The following is a 24,689-nucleotide window of genomic DNA, read 5'->3' as shown; positions in this document are numbered from 1 at the left end:
AAATGGCGTACAAATTACACGTGGTGTCGGGTTACAAAATGGCGGTGCACCATGTGGTTTGACCACAAGGGAATGGTGGACAAAGGTTACTTTGATCTATCTCGTGGTTCAAAGCGCCGAATGGCGTCGAGATGCGATCGCACTATCTAGATTCTAGAATGTATATAAGACGTGAAGTGCGGGGATGCAGTTCGGACGTGCGTGCAGGCGGATTTAGGAGAGAAGAGAGAGAGGAAGGAAAAGATATACACTAATTTATCAGAGGAGATCTCAAACACCGCCAGAGACAGCTTTGCGGGGACTCTACCACTCAGTACCCAAGCGAACGAACTAAGATCCGTCCCGCGGTGTACCGATCTTTTAATAGGTTAGAATCTCCGTAAAGTCGGTCTGACGGTAACACAACGCGGTGACGTAGCCGGAAATGCCGAATACGTCACGACGCGCGGGCACAATGTGGACAAAAGTGGACACGGCGGTCTCACACAAATGTACGCTCAAATAGTAACACACTAATAATTAAACTAGTCTCTGCCCAGACATAAGCCTCTTACTTGTCGATGTTCCGCGGTTGGTTCGTGCGCGAGCGGCGCGTTCCGGGAAGACGAGTGGATTGAGTTCGTGGCCGTTGGAAACAGTGATCAGCTGCTTCGTGTGATGGCAGCGGGACCGGAGCTGCGGCCGGAAAGTGGAGAGAATCGGTCTCGTTCTCCGTGGCGAAAAGTCTCAATGCCTTGGCGAATATAATCTTGCTCTTCTGCAGGGATGAATAGCGGCGGAGCTGCTATGATTTGTGGGAGCGGAGGAAAAGTCTGTGGATAACTCGGCCGGCGAGTATTCGACTTTTGCTGCGGTCCTTTCAGAGTAAAGTTCAAGTGAAAAAAATTAAAAGAGGTTGAATGAACTTAAAGTAGAAAAAAAAATATAAAAACTACAAACGTTTGTGGTTGCTCCCTTAAGTGTCTGGATCATCTGGAGGGAACCTGGAGAGGTTCTGGTCCTATCTTCAGTGCACGGGGAAATTGAGCACTGATTTGGGGGAGCTCTCGGTATTTATTACCTGAGAGGTGTCCGGCCGGGGGTTTTGTTGGCTCTCGGCCAATAGAAGGCCCAAGTTGACCTCGGGCCGCTGTCAAGACAACATGGCCGCTCTGTCGAATCTCTGGAGGGTTGTCTCCTGAGGGGGAGCAAAACTCTAGACAGGCCATGAAAAGCACATGCAGGCCTCGTTTACGATCCTTTGTCTAAGCTCGATCCCCAACAACAGGCATATGTGGCATTAAGCCGTGTTAGAAGTTTATCAGGGTTGGTGATTCAGGATTTTGAAGACAGGGTTTTATATTGCAAGGATGATGTTAAGCTGCAATATAGCAGAGGGTGTCAATTGTAAATCTTACTGAGGCAAGTGTGATTTAGATTGTCAGATGTCCTGGATCTAAATTCTGTACATTTTGTACTACACAAGTGTCAGAAAGATTTTCATCCAAATTTGTGTTGTGAGTGATGTATTATGTGATTTTTTTTGCCTTAAAAAAAAAACAGATTATAAACCCCACTGAGGCAAATGTAATTTGTGATTTTGAGCAATGCAACTAAAATTTGATTGATTGAATTGATAATGGATGAAGTATTTCAAGTAATCATGTGTCATGTGGTCAAATTACTATTTCATGTATCATATTTAAAAGAAATCATATAAAATTAATGTGATTGTTGAAATAACAACCAAAAGTATGAATTGAAGGACACTCCTTTTGTTGTAACCTCGTCTTGTTACAAGTGTTAACAAACATTCATTTTGGGGATGATAGGACACTACACTGAAGTGAAACAAAATAAAAAACGGACTTTCCTGTAGGTGTCACCGTGAGTTTAAGTCAATATTGGTGTTTCATGTTGCCACCAGGGGGGACTGTGATTGGAAATCAGGATCAGGATAATTTTGGGGCTGATTGGACAATGCACAGTGGAGTTAAAAAATACTTAATGTTTCATGCCAAAGCAGTAGGTGGCGCTATGACCCTGAGTTAATATTGACATATGGAGCTTTTCAGGCCGGGACTCTGATCATGTGATAGAATTTTGGGGCTGATTGGACAATGCACAGCTGAGTTATTATAACATCGTCTCCTTGGCGAAGGATCAACCTTCGCCGCACCTCAATGTTTACACGGTTTGAGGAAATGTCACAATTCTGACCATGGTCGTATGTCTTATATTGTAAAGCAGCCAGCAACAGTGCATCAAAGTATAAAACATGTGACTTCCTGTCGCCAGCAGGTGGCGCTGTGACAATGAGTCAATATTGACATATGGATCTGTGCAGGGCAGGACTGTGATCGTGTGAAAGAGTTTTGAGGCTGATTGGACAATGCAAAGAGGAGTTATAATAAATCCCTCTCTTTTGGCGAATCATCAAATTTTGACGCCATGCCACGGTCAGACCGTGGGACATACACAAAAAAATCAGATAGTATTAATATCCAGAGTTGAGATTGGGCTGTACTTTAGGTGGCGCTTTTCAGCTATTTTACCACGCCCATTCATTAAAACAATATGAATGTCTATGGGGGGGGGCTGTTGTTACACACATGTAGTTTGAGGGAGATTGAACAATGGACACTGACGTTACAGCAATTTCTTGTGTCACGACGACTTGTTGAAATTTGATGCCATGCCACTAACATGGTGTTCGACGAAAACTCACAGTTTCCATATACATAATCAATGTCTCGAGACCCTTCTGACAAAGTTTTACATGGTTGCGGTCAATGGACGAGGAGGAATTAATAAAAAAAACATTTCCTGTTGCCACAGGGGGGCGCTGTGATTTCAAGTCATGATTTCTGTGTAGATGTCATCAGGCCAAGACTGTTGTCATACATATCCAGTTTGGGGTCAATTGGACCATGTATGTTCAAGATATAACAACCTCTTGTTTGGATGGCGAGTAATCCATTTTTGACGCCATGCCACGGTCACACTGTGTGACGAAAACTAAAAAATCAAGGTAGTTGAAGTTGATCTGATGAAAGCTCTAGGAGGAGTTCGTTAAAATACACAACTGGTAATGGCCACTAAATCCAAAATGGCTGACTTCCTGCTGTGTTTTTCATAGTGCTCCCTGAGACTTTTTGTTCGTCTCATCATGAGACGTGTGTACCAATTTTCGTGAAGATTGGTGAAAGCAAGCTCAGGGGCTGCGTTCTAGGTGGCACTGTTCGGCCATTTTGTCACGTCCATTTCAAATTACTCCAGAATACGTAAATTATCACCACTTTTTCGAGTATGTTTAAGGCCTCAAAAAGGCAATTAATTTGGCTGAAAAATAATAAGAATCATTTCAATTTCAATAGGGCCTTCGCACTGTTGGTGCTTGGGTCCTAATAATAATAATAATCAGATAAATTTCAATAGGGCCTTCATACTGTTGGTGCTCGGGCCCTAATTAAATAAGAATTCCTTTGTTAGTCCCGCAATGGGAACATTTGCAATGTTACAGCAGCAAAAAGACATCAAATAAGTAGCATGCAGTACTTGGGTATAGGAATATAATGAAGTATATAGAAAAAATATATAGAAAATATAAATGTAATTAAACTGGTATATACAGTGTAAAGAAATATATTATGTGTCAGAATATGTACAGTGAATGGATTGCACATAACCGTTTATATTGCACAGACAAATTAATATAGTACAGTGAATATTGCACAGTTGAGAAGTGTTAAAGTGAATGTAGTTTTACTGGGAGCAGAGCTGGTTGTGAAGTCTTACTGCTGCATGAAGGAATGACCTGCGATACCTCTCCTTCAGACACTAACGGGGACTCGGTCTTGTGCTGAAGGAACTGCCCAGTGCTGTGATGGTGTCCTGCAGGGGGTGGGACTGGTTGTCCATGAGAGAAGACAGCTTTGCCATCATCCTGCTCTGTCCCACCACCTCCACTGGGTCAAGCAGGTATGCCAGGAGGCATGCAAGGCATGCAACCAATAGTGAACACACCTAATTACTTCAATTTCCAACCCCTTATTGAAAACAGGAGTAAGTGTCCCGTGCTCCAATCTTTTCTGTAGAAAGAATTTGAGATGGTGGCCAGCCAGATGAATGGAGGTTTGTTCAAGACTTGCAAGCTGTTAATGATGCAGTTAACAAAGTGCTCCAAAGGTTCCAAACCAATGAAGCTCTCAAAGATAGCCTAAGCATGTTAACTTTGTCCCCAGGCAGTGCACTTTTGTAATATGTCCATGGTTTGGACAGTAACCCTGCTGAAACATTTAGCATCTGAAGGCCACAAAGCAAACCTGTCCAAATTACAAATGGTTTGTATTTGGTAAATGGCTTGTTTTTATATAGCACTTTTCTAGTTTTGGTCTTTTCTTGACCACTCAAAACGCTTTAGAGTACAGTTTGGCATTCACCCATTCACACACACATTCATACATTACATCTATTAGCAGCACTTTTTTGTTCTATAAGGGGCAATTCAGGGTTCAGCATCTTGCCCAAGGACACTTCGCCGTTGCAGATGGGGAAGACTGGGGATCGATCTGCTGACCTTCTGGTTGGAAGATGACCGCTCTACCCCACAGCCACAGTTGCCCAAAGTCCCTCCACCAGGCCATGGCGGCTCACAAACCCATGGAGTGGGTCCAGGCCGTGATCATCAGATTAAATTAGCAAACTCAATTTGAAGCACTTGTCAAAAATCCTTCAACCCATTCGTGGAACTGCGAAACAAAGGTCGATGATATTGGTCCTGCTTGGTATCTGACAAAACTTTGTTCATACATACAATGCCACAACCAAAGAGGAATTGTACAATTACGGACGAGGAGGTGAAGGGAAATAAAGACATCGCTGGACTTTATGTAGGGAGAGATTACAATTGTCGAAAAGCAACTGAAGATTAGTCAAGGAGTTGAAAAGACAAAACGAGTAGAAGAACAAGAGGATGGCATTCTTGGAGTATTTTGTGGCTGACCTGGAGCAGTACACCCGCATGAACAATATTATCGTCAGCGGCTTGGAGTCCAGACCCCTGTCGTATCACAAGGGGTAGAGGGAACACTACAAATGGAGCGACGCCTGTGAGCTAGTTCAGGCAGCCAACTCGAGCTGCGCTGCTCCAATCATGTGACATACATCATGTGACATACGTCACTCTCCACCACCATCTGTAGTACACACCCACCTTATCAGGTGCTCTATTTAGGCAGAGATACATTTCCCATCATCCCCTTTGCTCACACTGCTGCTGCAGTATTGCTACCAGTTGCTTCATCGTCTCAGCTATTGACCATGTGATCGTTGTGCCTCCGTGGGTCGTTTGTTGCTCTCAATCCCAATGAGTCCTTCGGGGAAGAAGTCCGCTTTATTCACGAAATTTGGGCTCGGTCCTAGGACGTCCAGCGTCTGTGCTGTGGCTCCTCTCGGCTGTGCTGCTCCACCAACTTCTCCCTCACCTTGGGATGTTGTCCCTCGGAGGCAGAGGAAGCACGCCTGGATCCGCTGGGGCTACCATCCTGTCCCCTCTGCTGAATGAAATCTGCACTGAACGTTATGAATGAAACAATTCAGTCGACACATAATACGCCATCTTCCCTGCACGTGATGTAAACAACATGTAGTGGAAAATTGCACTGACCAGTGTCTAAGGTATTGGAAATCCCCCTGACCAGGTGTCAAACTGCTGTGATACTGTCTACCTGACAGGATGGAACCCTTATTTGGTGGTGTCTCACTGCTATGACCTTGATCAACAGGGTGCATGCCCTTATTTGGTGATGTTTTTCTTCCAACTGCTACAGCGGACGGACAGACACAGATGATCTCATGTCTTTCATGTCTTTTTTCATATTATGTTTTATGAAACGCCTCTTTGTATAAGTTCTGGCTTTTGTGAACTTGCAGCCAGTTCCATTTTGAGCACCCGTGCTTGTTGTGTAACCTCTGCAGAGCTTACTATTATAAAGACTCAAAGGCAACTCCAGTCTGAGAATTTCATTATTTCAAATCTCAAGATGAATTTCCATCACAAACTTGGCGTCACGAACAGGATCCCTTGAAAGATCGTCTGGACCCGAGAAGTCTTCGGTGGTTGGCCACCCAGGAGAAAAAAATCTTCTGCCTCTACCTCCAACAGTGAAGAGAATAGAGGGCCGAAATAACTGGGGTTCCGGACCTTCTTCACAGGGATCCAAAGACCTCTCTTTGGTCATCTTATATCTGGTGAGATGTTGAAATTCTGATTTTCATGACTGATTTCTCAAATACGAAATCAAACATAAAAAATAATACATTTAAAGGGTTTTATTTGGAACGGGTGTATTAGTCATTCTCTCTGGATTATTGTGGATTATTAATGTTAATCTGACCCATTTTGTGGCAATCATCCTTGTTGATGGCTTTTTTTTCCTGTTTTTTGCCGTAAAGAGAAACAAGGATTCGTGGAGACGTCCACGTCTTAAATTGAGTGTTCAAGGGAAATTGTGGACATGCACAATTTCATACACTTAATTGATAAAGATGGGTAACAAGGGAAGTCAGGGACTTCAAAACCCAGAAAGTCCAAATGGTGGGCTTTATGGTTGCATGAGTGAGGACGGGAAAGTGTGACATTTTCTTCCAATATGGTCCAGAGACTTTGCTTTTCCTCATAACGGGTCATTCATTGTCGAAAAAATTAAACTTTTAAGAGAGAAACTCCTCGAGAAAGAGGAAGAATTAAAAAGCAACAAAAAAATTTTAAAAAAGAGAAAAAAAATAAATCAAGGTCGCAATGTAGAAAGACAGAAGATAATAAGAAAGTGTCTTGAAATGTGGGAAAAAGAGGCAGAGTGTAGGGACAGAAAACAAACATTTAAACAGATGGCTAAGGTTGATAAGAAGGAAACTGAGAAAGTTGAAAAGAAATCATATAGATCTCTGTATTCTCCAATACAGGGTGTGGCAGTCCTCGCCTCGACGCCTGCCTTCCTCCTCACCTACGACAAAACCCTCCTCCATATGATGTGCAGAGACCAGACTCCACCAATCAACGATCAGGCCCATCTCAGACTCCACCCACCACTCTCCCAGTCTATGGAAACGGGACAGCGGGAGGACTGAATGATGACGCCACCTCTTCCTCATCTTTAGGCCCCACTGACTTTGCAAAGATATGTCCGCACTGTGGGGGAGACCTCCGTCTGACTTCACCAGACTGGGATGATGCGTTTAATGCAGCATACATCAACGCTCTCAACACACTCCTCAACGCCCTGAGGACCGCCTTCCCCAATAAAATTGACATGTCCAAAATAATGGGGTGCAAACAACAACCAGGCGAAACCGTAGGTGATTTCCTCACATGTCTGACCGTCCTGTTTAATCAACACAGAGGCATCCCCATACCTGACACCCTTGGCAACGAGCCAGGGGCTTATGAAACACATCTGAAACAGGCCTTCCTGAATGGTCTGCTCCCCCCACTACGGGCAGACGTAGGCCACACCTGCATCGGGCTTGAGGATGCTCGCTTGACAGAGGTCAGATGTCATGCTGAACATGCTGAACGTCAACACAAAGAAACCAAAGACAAAACTCAGCAGAAAAATAATCAACAACTCCAGAAAGCACAGCTAACCATGATGCAGGCTGTGTCTGCCCTGTCAAGGCCACGCAGACAAGATAACGCTGATAGCAGAGCCAACTTCACTGAACCAGGAAGAGAGGGGCGCGGTCGCGGACGTGGCCGTGGGAGAGGTTTCTCTCGGTTTCTCTCTAGCCAAGAACTTTCACTGCCGACTGAAATACAGAAAGTGAGGAGGAGGCAGACGGCGGGGAGACGACCAACCTACCCGCCGAGGATCAGAGAAAGGGAAGTGAAACACACGCACAAAAGCTCCAGCAATGAAGAAATCACTTGCTAAACTAACCGCACACACACACACACACACACACACACACACACACACCAGAGCAAACACAACTTTGTGGTTCTTATGTTAAGTACAATAGTGATGCTTTTAAGAAAATACCTCAACTCGAACTGTGTTTTAACGGTCACAAACTTAATTTCATGGTCGACTCTGGTGCAGGTTATTCTGTGGTTAGGATGTCAGATTTGCCCACATCTCCTGAAATGAGTGGTCGCTTTATATTCTCTCAAGGTGCCAGCGGTGCCAATGTAAAAGAAAATTTCACAAAACCTCTCAAATGTGCCGCTCGGTTTGACAAACATCCCATAAGGTTTGAACATGATTTTCTGTTGTCTCCCTGTTGCCCAATTAATCTATTAGAAAGCGATTTGATGATGGTGTTAGGCTTCAATTTAGTATCCTCCCCTGATGGAGTGACAGTTACGCACAATTCTTCTTCACAATGTCACAGACCACACATGAGCAGCTGCTTGTATATCAGTGGCAACTTCCTATAAATACCTCTACTGATCTGCTCTCCAGGTCAGGGTCTCTCGACACCCCTTTTTTCTGATTTTATGCACACTGATTCACTGCATTGCACTTCACATGTGACAGACACAGCAGATCACGTTTATGAATCTCTGTTTTTGCCTTTTCCTGATGATTCTCTGAAAGTGTCCAATATTTTTTGGTTTGGTTCCAGAAGTGCAGCTTTCGTCTCACTCACTGACCAACAGATGGCACTGTTTCGCATCTCGAATTCCAGCCCTCACATCTCGCTCTCCAAGTCCCATGATGACCAGTGGCAAGACTTAGGCCCATTTGTCAGATCATGCCAGGCTGCCGTTGATTGGCAACCCACAACCACGCCTGACGTAATGTATTCACCCAGTCTGAGTGCATTTGATCTAAAAATGTCTCCAACCTTCTGTTCTCCAGCCACACGCTCATTTGTTGTGACTGAAAATCACCTTCATTCTTATGCAATGTTGTCCAGCCCCTCTGATGTTTCTCCTTTACTTTCAGATCTGCCTGAAACACTGTGGGCAAAGGACAAATATGATGTGGGCCTCATCAGAAACTGTGATCCAGTCAAAATCACTCCAAAATCTGATTATAGGCCATGTAAACAACAATATCCACTCAGACAGAATGCAGTGGAGGGGATACGTCCTGTTTTTGAATCCTTTTTGCAGGCTGGTGTAATTGTCCCCTGCCCTGATTCATCGGTCCGCACTCCACTGTTCCCAGTTAAGAAGATCAGAGACAAAGGTCAACCTACTGAGTGGCAGTTTGTGCATGATCTGAAGGTTGTGAATGATGCCGTAATTTCTCGATCGCCTATTGTTCCCGACCCATACACGCTGCTTTCCCAAATTCCGCCTAATGCAGTGTGGTTTTCGGTTGTAGACTTATCCAATGCTTTTTTGTTAGTGTTCCTGTCCACAGGGACAGCCAGTACTGGTTAGCTTTTAATTTTGAAACCAAGGCCTACATTTTCACACGCCTATGTCAAGGCTACTGTGAATCTCCATCATTATACAATCAGGCTCTCAGGAACAGTCTTGAATCCCTCATCCTCATTCCGGGTTCAGTTCTCTTGCAGTATGTTGATGATCCACTAATTGCCAGTCCCACATAGGAGCAATGTGAAACAGATACGATCGCTTTGCTGAGACATCTGGCTCGTGAGGGCCATAAAGTCAGCCTCAGCAAACTACAGTTTGTACAACAAACTGTCACGTTTCTGGGTCATGTCGTCACCAAAGATGGCAAATCCCTGTCTGATAAGAGAGTAGAAGCTATTGTTAACATGCCTAAACCCTTGACGAAGAAACAACTCATGTCATTCATCGTAGAACGTTCATTCCTGACTTTGCTCTTCTTGAATCCCCTTTAGGTGCTCTGTACCATGGCAAATCACTCACTCCTCACGAACGTGTCGTTTGGACTCACGAGGCAGACGAGGCATATGTCACACTGAAGAAGACGCTGCAGCAATCTCCCACTCTTGCTCTCCCTAACCCTGACAAACCTTTTGTTCAGGCTGTGGATGAGAGAGACCGCTGCATGACTTCTGTCCTCCTTCAGTCTCATGGTGACAAATATCGCCCTGTCGCCTACTTCTCCGCCGAACTTGATCCGGTGGCAGCTGGCCTTCCACGTTGTTTGCGTGCAGTGGCCGCCTGTGAAAAAAGCCGTCCTTGCCTCACGAGACATAGTAGGTTACTCTGACTTGACACTCCTTGTTCCTCATGCTGTGTCTCTCATTCTTACAGAACAGAAGACCTCACATCTCTCTGCTGCTCGCTGGTTGCGGTATCACACTGTTCTTCTTGACATGCCCAACATCACAGTGAAACGCTGTTCAACTTTGAACCCAGCCACGCTTCTTCCGCTTCCGGATGACGGGGAAGAACACAACTGTGTGGCTGAACTTCAACTCCAGTGTTCCCCACGACCTGACCTCTCTGACGAACCTCTTTCTAACTCTGACTTGATTCTGTATGTCGATGGGTCCGCCTCACGTGACCCTGTCTCTGGTACTAACTGTGTTGGTTTTTCTGTTTGTTCAGATAATGAAGTTCTCCTCTAGAGTTCTCTTTCTCTTCACCTCTCAGCCCAGGCAGCAGAGCTCATCGCACTCACGGAAGCATGCAAATTGGCTCCTGGTAAAACACTCACAGTCTACACTGACTCCAGATATGCGTTCGGTGTAACTCATGATTTTGGCGCCCTTTGGCAACACAGAAACTTCCTCACATCTTCTGGTAAAAAGATAGCACACCTTTTGCATTAAGAGACATTATTCCATGATGGGGAATTCCTAGCAGAATTTCCAGTGACAATGGCAGACACTTCGTAAACGAAGCTGTCAAACAACTCGGTTCTCATCTAACTATGGATGTGCGAACACTGTACATATCATCCAGCCAGTGGTGGAACTGTGGAACGAGAGAACGGCACACTCAAAACTAAACTTGCAAAGTGCTGTGAAGGCACAGGTCTTGCATCGACAAAAGTCCTGCCTCTGGTGCTGATGTACATGATGAGAAAACGAACCCCACATTGGTGTGGATCCTGCGTCTTCTCCGCTTCCATCCACAGACTTGTGTGATCATGATATGTTGTCCTATTGCTCTAACCTGACTTCTTCTCTTTCAGACATCAGGAAACAGGTGGCAAGGGCCCTAGCAGGTACTGCTCACAACCCACACAGCAGTGAAAGTTGCTGAAAGAGCCACCTGGATCCACGCCAGCCACTGCAAATGAGTACCAGCTCCATCTGACCAGCTGACGCCTTCAACTCAAAGCACACACACTGATACTTCCACAGGTTGAGAAGCACCGAGAGTGTTGTATGATTAACCACACGAGCGTTCTGCCACAACACAGAAGAAATCTGCCTGACAACTGAGACCATGGACAGGCCATGGCATCCATTTCGACAACCAGGGTTGTGTGGCCTGAGAGGCTCACTATGCGTGTTACTCATGATCTCCTCTACTATTATTTTGCACATTATTCTGTCTAGACGCACCCCTGTAAAAGTCTCTGATGATCTAACTCTTTTCCTACAGTGTCCTCTCAGAACCATCCAGCACATGCAAATTTGACTAGACACAAGAGAAGTGATTCAGGTCCCCTTGATCCGTAACTTATTCCCCATCCCTCCCTACCTGGACACTGACAGCACAGATGGTTCTGATGACGATACTCAATTTGAGGTTTTTTTATGTTATTTTCTCCCCCCAGATTGCTTATGTGTTTCTTAGTGATTTCACTAGACAAAAACAGCTACTGCAATTATCCTTTCAACTTCATATTTTATGATGCTTTAATTTGAAGCTCTGTGAATTTTTAAGGTTGATGTGAGTTACTTTATGAAGTTTGTACATACTTAATCAATTTTTACTTCCTAGCAAGAATTTAAAAAGTTTTTACTGCATATTTTCAACCTTAGATATACTGTATGTTGACATTTAACGTTTTATTACATTTTAAGATGAGTTACTTTTGCCAATCAATACAGTATGTTAAATTTTGATAATGGTTAATGAGATGATGATGTTGTTTGACCTGATTTCCTTCCATTTTCATTTTAAATGCTTGCTCAATTACAGGAAAATAACTTTTTTCTTTCCACAAAAACAGCAGCGGCTACCTATTGCACCTCCCCGCCATGCATCGTATGTTCTAGAACCTCTCCATGGTGGATGTGACCCTGTATGTGCGCAAAGTGCCAGGGTTGAAGACTCGTCGATATTCTTCTATGATTATGATGTTGATTATGATGTTCCTTGATTATTTTTCGTTAGTGATCATATTTTTATTGATGGTCAAAGGGGGAAGTGTTGTGGAAAATTCAACTGACCAGTGTCTAAGGTATTGGAAATCCCCCTGACCAGGTGTCTAACTGCTGTGATACTGTCTACCTGACAGGATGGAACCCTTATTTGGTGGTGTCTCACTGCTATGACCTTGATCAACAGGGTGCATGCCCTTATTTGGTGATGTTTTTCTTCCAACTGCTACAGCAGATAGACACAGATGATGATCTCATGTCTTTCATGTCTTTTTTCATATTATGTTTTATGAAACGCCTCTTTGTATAAGTTCTGGCTTTTGTGAACTTGCGGCCAGTTCCATTTTGAGCACCCGTGCTTGTTGTGTAACCTCTGCAGAGCTTACTATTGTAAAGACTCAAAGGCAACTCCAGTCTGAGAATTTCATTATTTCAAATCTCAAGATGAATTTCCATCACAAACACTGGCGAGCCGGCTCGTGTTTCAGTACTTCCTGGTACGTCACTTCCACAGGATTATGGGAGCTGTAGTCCCAGCACCAGCCATGGGTTCAAGGCTCCTGTCTCCTGCGGCAACAATTCCTGATTCCCATAGGAATCAAATTCCAGCAGGTAATCTGTTTTGTTGTTCTGGAAACATTCAATTATATGAATATTATATCTATATGTGGGTACAGTGGTCGTCCTCCAAACAGAAGGTTGGTGGTTCAATCCTCAGTCTTCCCATCTGCATGCCAAAGTGTCCTTATACTGAACCCTTCAAATGGCCCCTCATAGATGTTGAATGCTCTAATTGTAAATCGCTTTGGATCAAAGCGTCTGCCAAATGACATGTAATGTAATGTAATATGTATACGCAGATATACATATAAGCAAATATGCATATGTCAAAAGAATAAATCTCTGACAGGCCATGATGTCCGCTAAGAAACCCATAGTTGATTTCAGGTATTTTTTGTAGTTCTTAAAATCAATGATCCTATTTTGAAAGCTAGCCGCGGCCTAGTTCAGCGTCACCTCGGAACATTAGACCAAGTTTACCTGCACACAGGGAGAGCCTCAACACTTACTCGGCTATCATTTCTGAACTTGCCCTTTTAGAAATCAATCAAATAGATAAATATATTATGTACTCAGGTTGGTAAAAGTTTTGTTGTTCATGAAAAGTCATTCTCTCTGCCCAGAAAGTAAGGAAATTCTGTGAAGGAGTCAAGAAATACTGAGTTCTACAATAAATGAAGATGTAGCGGTATCCCCAGAAGTATGCTGGCTGGGAAATAAAATGGATGGTTTACAATCTGCAGTAACACATGGTTTGATAATGTTGGCATTCCTATCTGCAAAAAGAACCATACTAATGAACTGGAAACTGAGAAAACCTAATTGTTTCTGTTTGTTTAAAATAATTAAAGGACTTCATAGCTGATAACCATGGAACGTGCAGCCTCAGCACTGCAGGAGCATTACTGAGACAATGATTGACAAGAGCCATGGACACTTTTAAAATAATATAAACAATAGACATTTAGGTTAAGGCTCTGTTTTATTTAGATTATGAATAGAAAACATATAAACCCTGTTGGTAGAGCAATAAGCCCCGTTATGAAGGACTGATTGTTGCAGTGTACCCCAAGCAAGGAACTATACTTTTTTTACTGTATATACTTTTTCTTTAACCTCTCGCGTACTGTCTGGTGTTGTAGTCGTGTAGTCATAGTCGTAATCACAATACAAATAAATAAATAAAATCTCTGCCCATAGAGAGGAAGTTTAGACCACAGCTGTTTTGGGGGATTCTTCATTTCTAGGGGCCAACCAAACCCGATGGTCTTTACCCCATGGTCTTCATCCGATTCCTACAGAGCAGTAAATATATCAAGAACAAATTACTTTTTCATGCGTCAATGCTGCTACAATAGATATAATCTATAAAGCCTCAATGATTACAGTCTTGCCCAACATTTAGCTTGGCTTTCTATTTCCGTATTACTAAGTTGTCAAGGTGAGTCAGAGTAGATACGATGATGGAAGCAGTCTTGCCAGAAATCTGCCAGGGACATTCTCATTTAATCCTCTACATGACCTTACCCTCTCTAATCTTAGAAGAACACGACAAGTCTGCTAGATCTTGTCGAGACTTCTGAATTATCATTGCTAAGAATAATACTGCTTTCTGTTCTTTCTCCTCTATGATGAAACACTTGCATCGCTCTCCAACCCATCTGGCAACACCCTCGCTCACCAACAATGGTTGAAAACTTCATGACGAGATCTCCTCAAAGCTTCCCAATCCCTGCCAGAGCTGAGGCCTAACACCTGAATGCTATTCCCCGAACTCCCTAAGATGTGGCACAGCTACGACTGCAGCTCTCCATCGTCCATTCTAATCATGCTATGTCAGACACCACAAGAAGAAATATTGACTCTCAAACATCATCAGTTGCTGCACCCTTGATGTTTTAATATGTACTCTCCGCTGCCTAATTCCATTGTTGCATGCCAGATCTCGGAGACCATCGCGTCTCCGCGTCTGGGGTAGTTGCAGGCATTCTTCGGCGTGCCTTCGTCCCTTCTTCCCACATCCTCACAGTTCCACTCCTTCCTCCCAGAAGGGGCGCCTCCCATCAGGCCCATGAGCCGGGCGCGGCTGCCGGTGGACAAACCCCTGTCTCTGCACTGCCCGTTTTACGCGTGTGTCAGGCTCCGGCACGGGGGATGAGCAGTTGGGGCTGCACGGGTCGAGGGGGCTCCGTTGCCAGGGGTGACGACACAAGGCGGACAAAGCCAAGAGATTCGCTGCACCCTTGTCGTGGCACCCCTGTTAATGGGGTTTTTGGTAGTTTTTCCTTACTCTTGTTGAGGGTTAAGGACAATATGTTGCACTCGTTAAGCCCTATGAAACGAATCGTGTTTTGTGAATATGGGCTATACAAGCAAAACATTTGAGTGAATAATATGTATGCTTTGCAGCCTGATTATATTGTTGCATTTCAGGTGGTTTGCTGGGCTTAAATGGTTCAATTTTGGTTTATATGTTGCCATGTTCCAAGTTCACTAGGTATATTCCCCTACAGCCAGGGCAGATTTGGGGGGAACCTTACTAGGTAGTTTATTCTCCCGCAGGCCAATGTGCCTACAGCGAATGGCCACACCGCGGCGGTGAATGGCGCACACATGGCAGTTTTACTAGGTAGTATATTCTCCTGCAGGCCAATGTGCATACGGCGAAAGGCCACACCGCGGCGGTGAATGGCGCACACATAGCAGTCACCTTATCAGGTGGTCTATTTAAGCAGAGAGAAATTTCCCATCATCCCCTTTGCTCGCACTGCTGCTGTAGTATTGCCACCAGTTGCTTCAGCCCCTCCACCACCCCAGCGTCCACCTGTAGGCTCCAACGGGGGGTTACAAGTATTTGCTCATCACTCCCATCATTCCTGTGTAATCATATGGGGGAGTGATTAAGTTGGAGCCTAGACACCAAACACTAAACCTGTTCTACTGCTGCAATAAAGTTTGAACATGAGTTGTCTGACTGAACTTATATTAAAGACAATTAGGAAAAAGAACTGAACAATTAAATAGACAATGAACAATGTCGTAACATGTGTAACACTGTCTCTTCTACCTCCTGTTCTATGTATTGGCGAGAATTGAACTGGAAGAACCTGGTCCATTTTTTTATCACTCATAAAATGAAAACATACCTAATAAAGACAGATCGTAAATGTTTGAGAAAGTGTGGGGATGAGGAGCCAAATCCCCACCATATGTTTTGGAATTGCCCAAAGATACAATGCTTTTGGTAAAATGTTTGGAGAAACATACAACATATTCTTGGTAGACTGATTCCACTGGAATGCATGTCACTTTACTTGGGTGACCTGCCAGAAGGAATAACTGGACACGATAAATATCTCTTGAAAATACTGACTGTAGCAGCCAAGAAAGCCATCACATGTAAGTGGTTGAAACCTGACCCACCTACAGTAGATAATTGGCTCGAAATCGTTATAGAGATTCATGAGATGGAAAGATTAACTTTTCAATTAAGATTGATAAATGATCTATACGTCACAAGATGGACAAAATGGATAAAATACCTATTGGAATAGAAAGTCTGGTTGGTGGCTTGTGGCTCCTCATCCTTGCAGCTGACATAATGCATTTCATCTGACCTTTGATGTGTGCCCCATCATTTCTTGATGTCTATACCTACAAGTATGCACTAACATATAGTGACCCACTGCTCATAATAGATAATATGTAATACATAATGTCTGTTATTTGGACACTTTCAACTGCCACTGTGCCTGGCTTAATGTTCTAGACTGTGCTCTTATGTTGTTGTTGTGTGTGTCTATTTTTTATTGGGATGATTTAGGTGACAAACTAACAATCATGTGTTAAGTTATTAATCAATGGTGTTGGATCATGAATCGTGTCACTCCCCGCATTTTAACACTGAGTCCTGATTGTGAGCGTCACTTCTCGTGTTGTACTGAGCACAACATGTTGACGAGTCATTTTTCATGATGTTTAAATGCAGTCTCATAAACTCTGGAGCGAATCAAACACACACTAAGTTACTTCATTTACTGATCAGGTCCTGATAACTAATGAAGGTTGAGAGAGCAGGTCAGAGTAAAGGGAGGGGAGAGTGTAGTGGGTGTTGCTGTGTGAGTGTGGTGAGTGTCGCTAGTGTCGTTGTGTGTTGGGAGGGGGGAAGAGAGGAGAGCGATTGATTGCACCTGAGACGCGAGTAAGTGACTGCACCTGTGGGTGGGGGAGGGTCATAGAGCAGGTTAAAAAGAGCAGAGTATGCGGATGCAGGCTCTCTGGGGAGTGGAGCTCGGTGAACGTTATGAGGCGGAAGCCTAGCTGAGCAAGCTGTCATTTGCACTCGTTCGCATGCTGTTTAGGGCTGCCGGCGGTGAACATAGGCAGCGGGTTGTAGGGCGAGGTTCCTGCGTCAGGTTGAGTGAGGCAGTGGTAGCAGGGGAAACAGGAGTGTCTGTGTCCACTCTCCAGCCTGTTGAAGAGGCTCTCCTGCAACATGTGGAGACGCTTCACTGCGCTGGACCAGCGGTGTTCCCCACAGCAGACCTTGACTAAAGCCGGACCAGCGCTAAAGCTCAGACCCCGGGGGAGGGTCTCGAACCCCGGTAGAGTTAAGTGGTTTTAATAGACTTATTCTTTGTGAAGTAATGTGTGTCATGTTATTTGTGATTTATGTTAAATGTTATTGATTTTCAAAGGACCAGCTTATAGCCGAGTACTGGGGTGGGAGTAAACAACTAAAGGACCTTGATCAGATCCTCAGGTGCCTTTGTATGTGGCCTGATAGCACGTGTGTGTTCATGGTGGGATGTGAGTTTTCTGTGGTGCAATATTGTGTGTTGTGCCCTGAGGGGGTGTAGTTCCTGTTTGAGTTACAGTGCTGTTTTAAGTTGCAGTGTCTTAAGAGTGTGTAACACTAAAATGCAGGTTTTCATACTCAACAAACTCAACGAGTTTTCATACAACATTTTCTTTTTTATTGATTAATTATGTGGTTTGGGTGTGTGTGTGAATGAGTGACGTGTGCGTCTAGCCGGGCTGGATACACTCTGACTCGGCCAGTGGACGCTGAGAATATATGGTCATAGATAACGACGTTACACGTTAGTATCCATGTGGCTGTGACAACGACAAGATTGTGCTGTGTGGCGATGCTGGCGCATCCTATTTTTTATAGGCTCTGTGTAGGGGAAGAGCTCTGTGTGTGGCTGGCCTTTCAAGGAATGATGTGGACACAGCTATCCAATAAGGATGGATATTGAAACATTTTACTTGGATGGTGGAAAGTCTTGCTTGAGAATGATGAAGAACAATCTGGCAGTGTGTGAGTAGTTTGCAAAGGATCCATTACTTTTCGGTGGCTCTTGCGTATCAACAAAGGGAGCCGAGTCCCACTTGCCGTTGTTTTTATCAGTGTGCCCAATTACATCCACTGGCTGCCCTGAATTAATAAAATCCATGCCAGTGACGCTGCTCCCCTTGATGTAAAAACTGAGAACATTCATTCTTGCCTGAGAATGTTGAAGACAAATCTGGCAATGTGTGTGAGTCGTCCGCAAACGATCCACTTCTTTTCAGCGGCTCTTGAGTATCAACGAAGGGAACCGAGTTGTACTTGCTGTTGTTTTTATCAGTGTGCCTAATTTCATCAACTGCCTGCCCTAAATTAATAATATCCACGCCAGTGACGGTGCTCCCCTTTATGTGAACAGTGAGAACATTCAAGGGTTGTGCAACAGAGGGAGGAGGGACTAATGACAGTAAGCTCTTGTCCCCCTTTGTTTCTCTCCGGATTGTGTAATGAATATGTGAAGCCATTTAAAATAATCAGCAAGAGTTCGTAATCACTTTTTCATGATTTTGAGAAATTAAACTTTCCTTCAGGCTATGCCTATGCAGTGTTGCGTGGTTGCCTGCCTAGCTGCTATGTAACAAGCTTTTAAATAACTTGAACTGTGCGTGTGTGTGGGCGTGTGTGGCTCAGCCCCACTCATGGCCAAACAGATACACGTTTGACCTGAAATTGGAAGCATTAGATTACTCCACAGCAGTGTTTGAGGGAAAAATGAGCAGGCATTTTGGATGCACTTCCCAATAAAAGCACTGACAAAGCAGAACGCTTACTCTTGTTGAGGGTTAAGGATAGGGGATGTCACAGCTTGTTAAACCCTATGAAGTGAATTTGGGCTATACAAATACAATTTTACTGATTTATGATGAATGCAATACTTGCAAAACATCAATATCATTTAAAGCAGCATCAACAAACAATATTCACAATGCAAGTTGTTGAGGTGTTTAAAGTGTCTGCAGTTTGCTTAACCACAGATTGTTGGACATTAAGGGATAAAACATCCTTTATGGCAGTAACATGCCACTTCACAAAATGTCCTACCTGTTGAAAAAAGACAACGTTTTTCTGCATAACTGACAATGCTGCTAACATTACAAAGGCGATACAGATCACAAAATGGACTCACCTTCCATGCCTGGTGAAAACAATCAATTTGACTGCCAGAGAAACCCATTCTGGATAAAGTGAAAGAAGCAGTACAATACTTTTACAGGAGCACACTAGGTGCAGAAAAACTGAAGGCCACTCAGATCCAGATGATAATATTGCTGGCCAAGGGATGGCAGAGAGTCACAGCCAACTACCAGAGAAGTGAAACAACACAGCAAGCATATGATCTGGTGAACTATCTATGTGCAAACATGGCCGGTAGATTCCACAGAATGCAATATAACCAAACCCTTGGAGATGCTGCTGTGCTTAAAGGTTCAAAATGGTCGTATTGGGGATGCCAGACCTGCAGATGAGGCTTTTCGGAGAATAGCAACTGCAGAAGGAAGACTTAGTCTGAGCAGCGAACCAAGCCAGCAACCAGGTCAACAGGAAGGAGCAGGCAGTGTCTGAAGTGTCAACAAGGAATCCCACTGCAGATGCCGTCATGGAGGTGCGGTCTTACCTAGAGGAGCCCCTCTGTTTCAAAATCTGCAGAACCTCTCAAGTGGTGGCCAAGTCGGGCTGCCCTGTACCCCAGTCTCACCAAGCTCATGGCGGAAAGGCTATTTATTGTGGCAACGTCATTCATTTCATTTAGAGAAATTAGAGATAATATTCTCTAAGACTGGACAAGTCATATCCAAGAGGAGAAATCGCATTAAGCCCTCAAATGTTAGAGAACTTGCTCTCTTGAATGCAAATTTGCTGTAGATGATGGAATAAAGCATGCTGTTGAAGTAGTAGTGTGTCAGTCTGCTCTGTGGTTGCCCCTCTTTTTTTGCTGCAGCCAGGGGCGTAGCACAAGATTCTGGGCCCTATACTCAAGCAGTCTCTGAGGGCCCCTTCCTCTCTCAATTCATGATGTCCCTAATGCTTATTTAAAAAGAAATGTCTACAAATAACAGAGTCAGCTGTACAAATGAATCTGTAGTGTTTGATGGGGTAGTCACTAATGAACAATACATACCAAATTTAGTAAAAGTAAATATGAAATCTCACCGCATTTCAATTCTCCTTTCTCAGACTTTTGCCTACTGTTACTTTACTATAGTTAAATGAGGTTTGTTTGGAGTATCGTGCTAAAAAGATCATTATTTAACATTTATTCAGGTATTTCATGAAGTATAAAACAAACCTTAAAAATACCATCATATACTAACATATACATTGAGAAAATGTTTACTGCAAAATAAAAGACAACTGACCAAAGACTTCACTCTTTAATTTGCAGAAACTTAAACATGTTTGATTTACAGCTTTCATCCCATCAAGCTAAAGTATTAATTTATGAATGAATTTAATCTCTCATCTCCAGCGTTTCTGTTGACTGAATCCATTCATTTGTTTTTTAAATGTTTTTATTGTGAAATATTTGCATGAGTGGAAAATGCATGGCTTCATAAGGTATAGTACCGTATAGTACTGGTATTTATTTGAGTGCAGAGGACTAATTTTATACAAGGAAATACAGTGATCACATCAGAAACCTCAGAAAGGCTGTTGTTGTTAAAAGTTAATGTAAAAAACTTCAGCTTAAGGGCAATAGGCTCTCTCTCTATCTTGCTCGCTCCCTCTCTCTCGCTCTCTCTCTCTTGCTCGCTCCCTCTCTCGCTCTCTCTTTTGCTCGCCCTGTCTCTCTCTCTCTCTTGCTCACCCTGTCTCTCTCAAACTCTGTCTCTCTCTCTCTCTCTCTCTCTCTCTCTTGCTCGCCCTGTCTCTCTCTTTCTCACACACACATTTATGTCCATCTTCAATATAAACCCTCTGTATAAACTCAGCTGTAGCTCCGCAGTGGATCATCACCCAGTGTGAAAGCAAGTAAGCTATTTTATTTAGTTGCCTTATTGTGAAAGGTTGGTCAGTGAATTTGTCTTTTCCTGTAATCATAAGCCGTGTAACTGGATTGGACTGTTATTGTGAAGGGTAACCAACGGAATTGGTAGTTGGTTTTGAGCGGGATTTGACTAGATGTGGCAAAGTAGACGGACATGTCCGCATTCTTATTTTACTATGAGCTCTCAGTAACGGCGAATTAAACCCTCGGCGACAACCTCAGACAACGGAGAATGGGCAGCGCAGCCAGTGTGACCGGGTCATAATAAACTGTCATTACTAGTTGGGCTCACTCACCTTTCTGTGAAAAGAAATCTGTTCAGAGTTGTCTGCCCTCCGTTTCCTTTCTTTCTCTTTCCTTTTTCTCTTTTCAGACTCCCCGACTTAACTTGCACTTTTCTGACCGACATTTAAAAACCACTTCTCCAGCAGTCACTCACTCACTTCCATCGTGTGCATAGATCGCGTGCGGGAAAGACTAAACCATTTGTTTGTAGGGGTGAGAGAGGTGACCTCAGGAAGCCTATTTGGATACAAATTTCAGTGAATCAATCGATTTATTCAGCCATTTTCATTAAGTACTTAGAAATTAAATTAATAAGATTAATAAAAAAAAATCATTCAGGCTTTTTAAGGGCCCCCGGGAAGTCAGTTACACTTTTCCCCCCACTGCAACGCCCCTGCCTGCAGCATCTCCACTAATCACCGTTCAGAGTATAAGAACCCTGGTCATCTCTTCACTCATTGCCAGATTATTCCGTCAGACTACGTGGTGTTCTGATCTGCTCATAACAGTAGTGTAATAAACCTTTGAATCATTTGAATCAAGTTGCTTAGTTTACACAAAGAAAGTAAAAATATCAGTTGGTGATGGATAAATACCTAGTATATGAACTAGGTGTTGGCTATACAGTATATTGCTTTAAAATGTTGACCAAGTAAAAGCATTAAGGGGACATATGTTTGAAAGGTGAATACAATTTATATTAATCCCTTCATTGCCTTTAGAATTGATTTATCGCGGAAATTTAAGGCTTGTTTTGGACTTGCACCTGAGTAAATTTAGGATATTTTGACACCATATGTGCCTTGTCGTAACCTGAGGTCCTCAGTGAAGGCCCTACTATTCCACTGTCCTGGCTGAGGACCAAAGGTGACAGCGACCTTTTTTGTCAGGGTTCTTAATCTCCCTGAGGAGATCCATCTGGCAAACTCCTTATCCTCTTTTAAATCTCTCTTTAAGATACATTTTTATATATGTGTTTCTTCTCCTAGTTCTAATCTTACCATCTATTTTAATAATTTCCTTTTTATTTTATCTTGTATTTAGTCTTTTCTCATCTGTAACATTTTCTAATATTTCATACCTTAAATAGCTCATCGTACCAAATTACCCCACTAGAGCACTGCGCTCCCCAAATTCAGGCTTACTTGTCATCCCTAAAGTCTCTAAAATACAGTAGGAGCCAGAGCCTTCGGCCAACAAGCTCCTCTCCTGTGGAATCATATCCCAGTTTCAGTTCAGGAGGCAGACACCCTCTCTGTCTTTAAGAGTAGCTTAAAACCTTTCTTTTTGATAAAGTTAGAGCTGGTTAAGGTCTTTCTTGTACCAGTTCTTAGTTATGCTGTTATAGGCCAAGATTATTGAGGGACACATGGAGCTTCTCTTTCCTCCTTATCACAGTAATCAATACATATTACTTACTTGGCTTCTTACCAGGAGTCCTTGTGCTTCGAGGATAACGGCTGCAGCCACATTGTGGATCGTGTTGGTGATCGTGGATTATGATTCCAACTAAATATATAGATATACAATATGCCTGCTAAAATACTACCATTATTTGCAATACTGCTATCATTGCAATTATCATTGCTGCTCCCTTCATCTCTGTCTGTTTGTATAAATTCTTTAAACATTGATTTATATTACCTCGTTAAGCCCTATGAGGCAAATTATGATTTGTGAAAATGGGCTATAACTAGATATTCCTGAAAATTTGTTGATAGGTCCAGGCTCAGTCCAGATAGTGCGTGCTTCACATATATGCATGTTAATGCTACTTATCTACTTTGATAGATCTCTCAAGCCAGTTCCAACTTTTCCACATTTGTCTGGACAGGGAACGTTGCTCTTGTTAATAAGTGGTGCAGTGAGCAATTACGTCAGTGGAAACAAAAACCTGAGCCTGTCCTTATCAACAGGATCAGAACATGGACACGGGTTTCTGTAGTCACTCCCTGTTCTGCTTGCTAGATTCGAAAGACATTATAAAACATTGTGTGAAAAATGGATTTGGGTCAGTTTAGGTGGGTTCTCATGCAAACTGCTGACATCAGGATAGAATAGTGTGACAGTGTAAACCCACATTGACATCTCCTTCTTGCTGCCTGTCAAATGCATTTAGACAACAGTAGTTAATCAGTGAATCAACCATACTCCCTGCATGACTCACTTCCTCTATCAACAATCTATTTTTATTTGACAGCAATTTGAAAGCAATGGATCAAATCCATTTCCATCCATTTGCTATACCTGGTTATCCTGTTTAGGGTTCAGGCAGGGAAACTGTCCCAGCTAGTCAGAGGTGGAGGGTAAAGAATGAAATTGGTTCACATTTTAAAAATAAAAGATGGAGACAAAATAATCATAATTTTACATTTAAATAGTCAGTTTGATTAATGCTTATTATAGCCTTATCCGACAAGTATTTATTTACTTGGTTTAAATTTTTATCCTACTGACACTAGCAATTGAGCTAGAGACTTAAATATCAGGTTATTTGTACATGTATTCATTGATGCCTGAGGATATGCCTAATGACTGTAGTGATCCCCTGTTTTTCTCTCTAAGGTCAATTTGAGGATAAGATTTTTGGAGAGTGAAATTTATAAAATATCATTGTGTTCAGTCAATTACATGTTACCTGTGCATTTCATGGGGGAAAAGTGTAATGTCAGTGGCATTGACTATAGCATGTAGAGTAATTCGGAATGTGCTATGGCAGCTCTGTCGATGGAAACAACTTGCGAGAGAAGTCAAAATAGAAACATCACACTGGTTGGAGCTGACACAAAAAAAGGCTTTTGTATCAATAACTTATGGTAATTAGGTTCCACTCTTGTCAGCCATGCATATAAATGTGAGGCTGCAGTAGACACAGACACACCAACACTTGACATAGCCTGGTCTGATGAATATGGATTTTAGCAACAACAGCACTGATTCATGGACCCAATCTGCCTCATGTCAGCATTCTGGTTGTGTAATGATGATGATAAATCTTTTTGGCATGTTTTGGCCTCTTTATACCACAAAATCATGATTTGAATGCCACAACCTGTCTGATGATTGTTAATGACCATGCGCATCACTTTAGGTCTCTAGTCTTAATTACCTTTTTTTTTTTTTAGAAAACTGCATGCAGTTGTGTGACGGTTTATTTTATTGAGTTTATGTTACAGAAAAACACACAAAACAAACAACTGAATGGTCAATAATGTAAAATCATCAATTGTTTTGGCTGCGTCTTCATTTGAAGATAGAAACATAATCCAACATGTATCCAGCGTAAATGGCAGT

The 24,689-nt window shown here is 42.9% G+C and overlaps 1 long non-coding RNA gene across 1 annotated transcript; it reads left to right on the top strand.

Annotated features, from left to right (window-relative positions):
* Positions 1-5,447: 5,447 nt before the first annotated feature.
* Positions 5,448-12,788, top strand: LOC117764384. The gene is made up of 3 exons (XR_004614381.1): positions 5,448-5,626; positions 9,364-9,368; positions 12,683-12,788. It is a non-coding gene; the product is annotated as an uncharacterized LOC117764384 (long non-coding RNA).
* Positions 12,789-24,689: the final 11,901 nt, after the last annotated feature.

The sequence above is a fragment of the Hippoglossus hippoglossus genome, chromosome 7 (assembly GCF_009819705.1).
Source record: "Hippoglossus hippoglossus isolate fHipHip1 chromosome 7, fHipHip1.pri, whole genome shotgun sequence".
Classification (NCBI taxonomy): domain Eukaryota; kingdom Metazoa; phylum Chordata; class Actinopteri; order Pleuronectiformes; family Pleuronectidae; genus Hippoglossus; species Hippoglossus hippoglossus.
The sequence above is the reverse complement of the archived record's forward strand: the minus strand, read 5'-3'. Positions and strand labels throughout refer to the sequence as shown.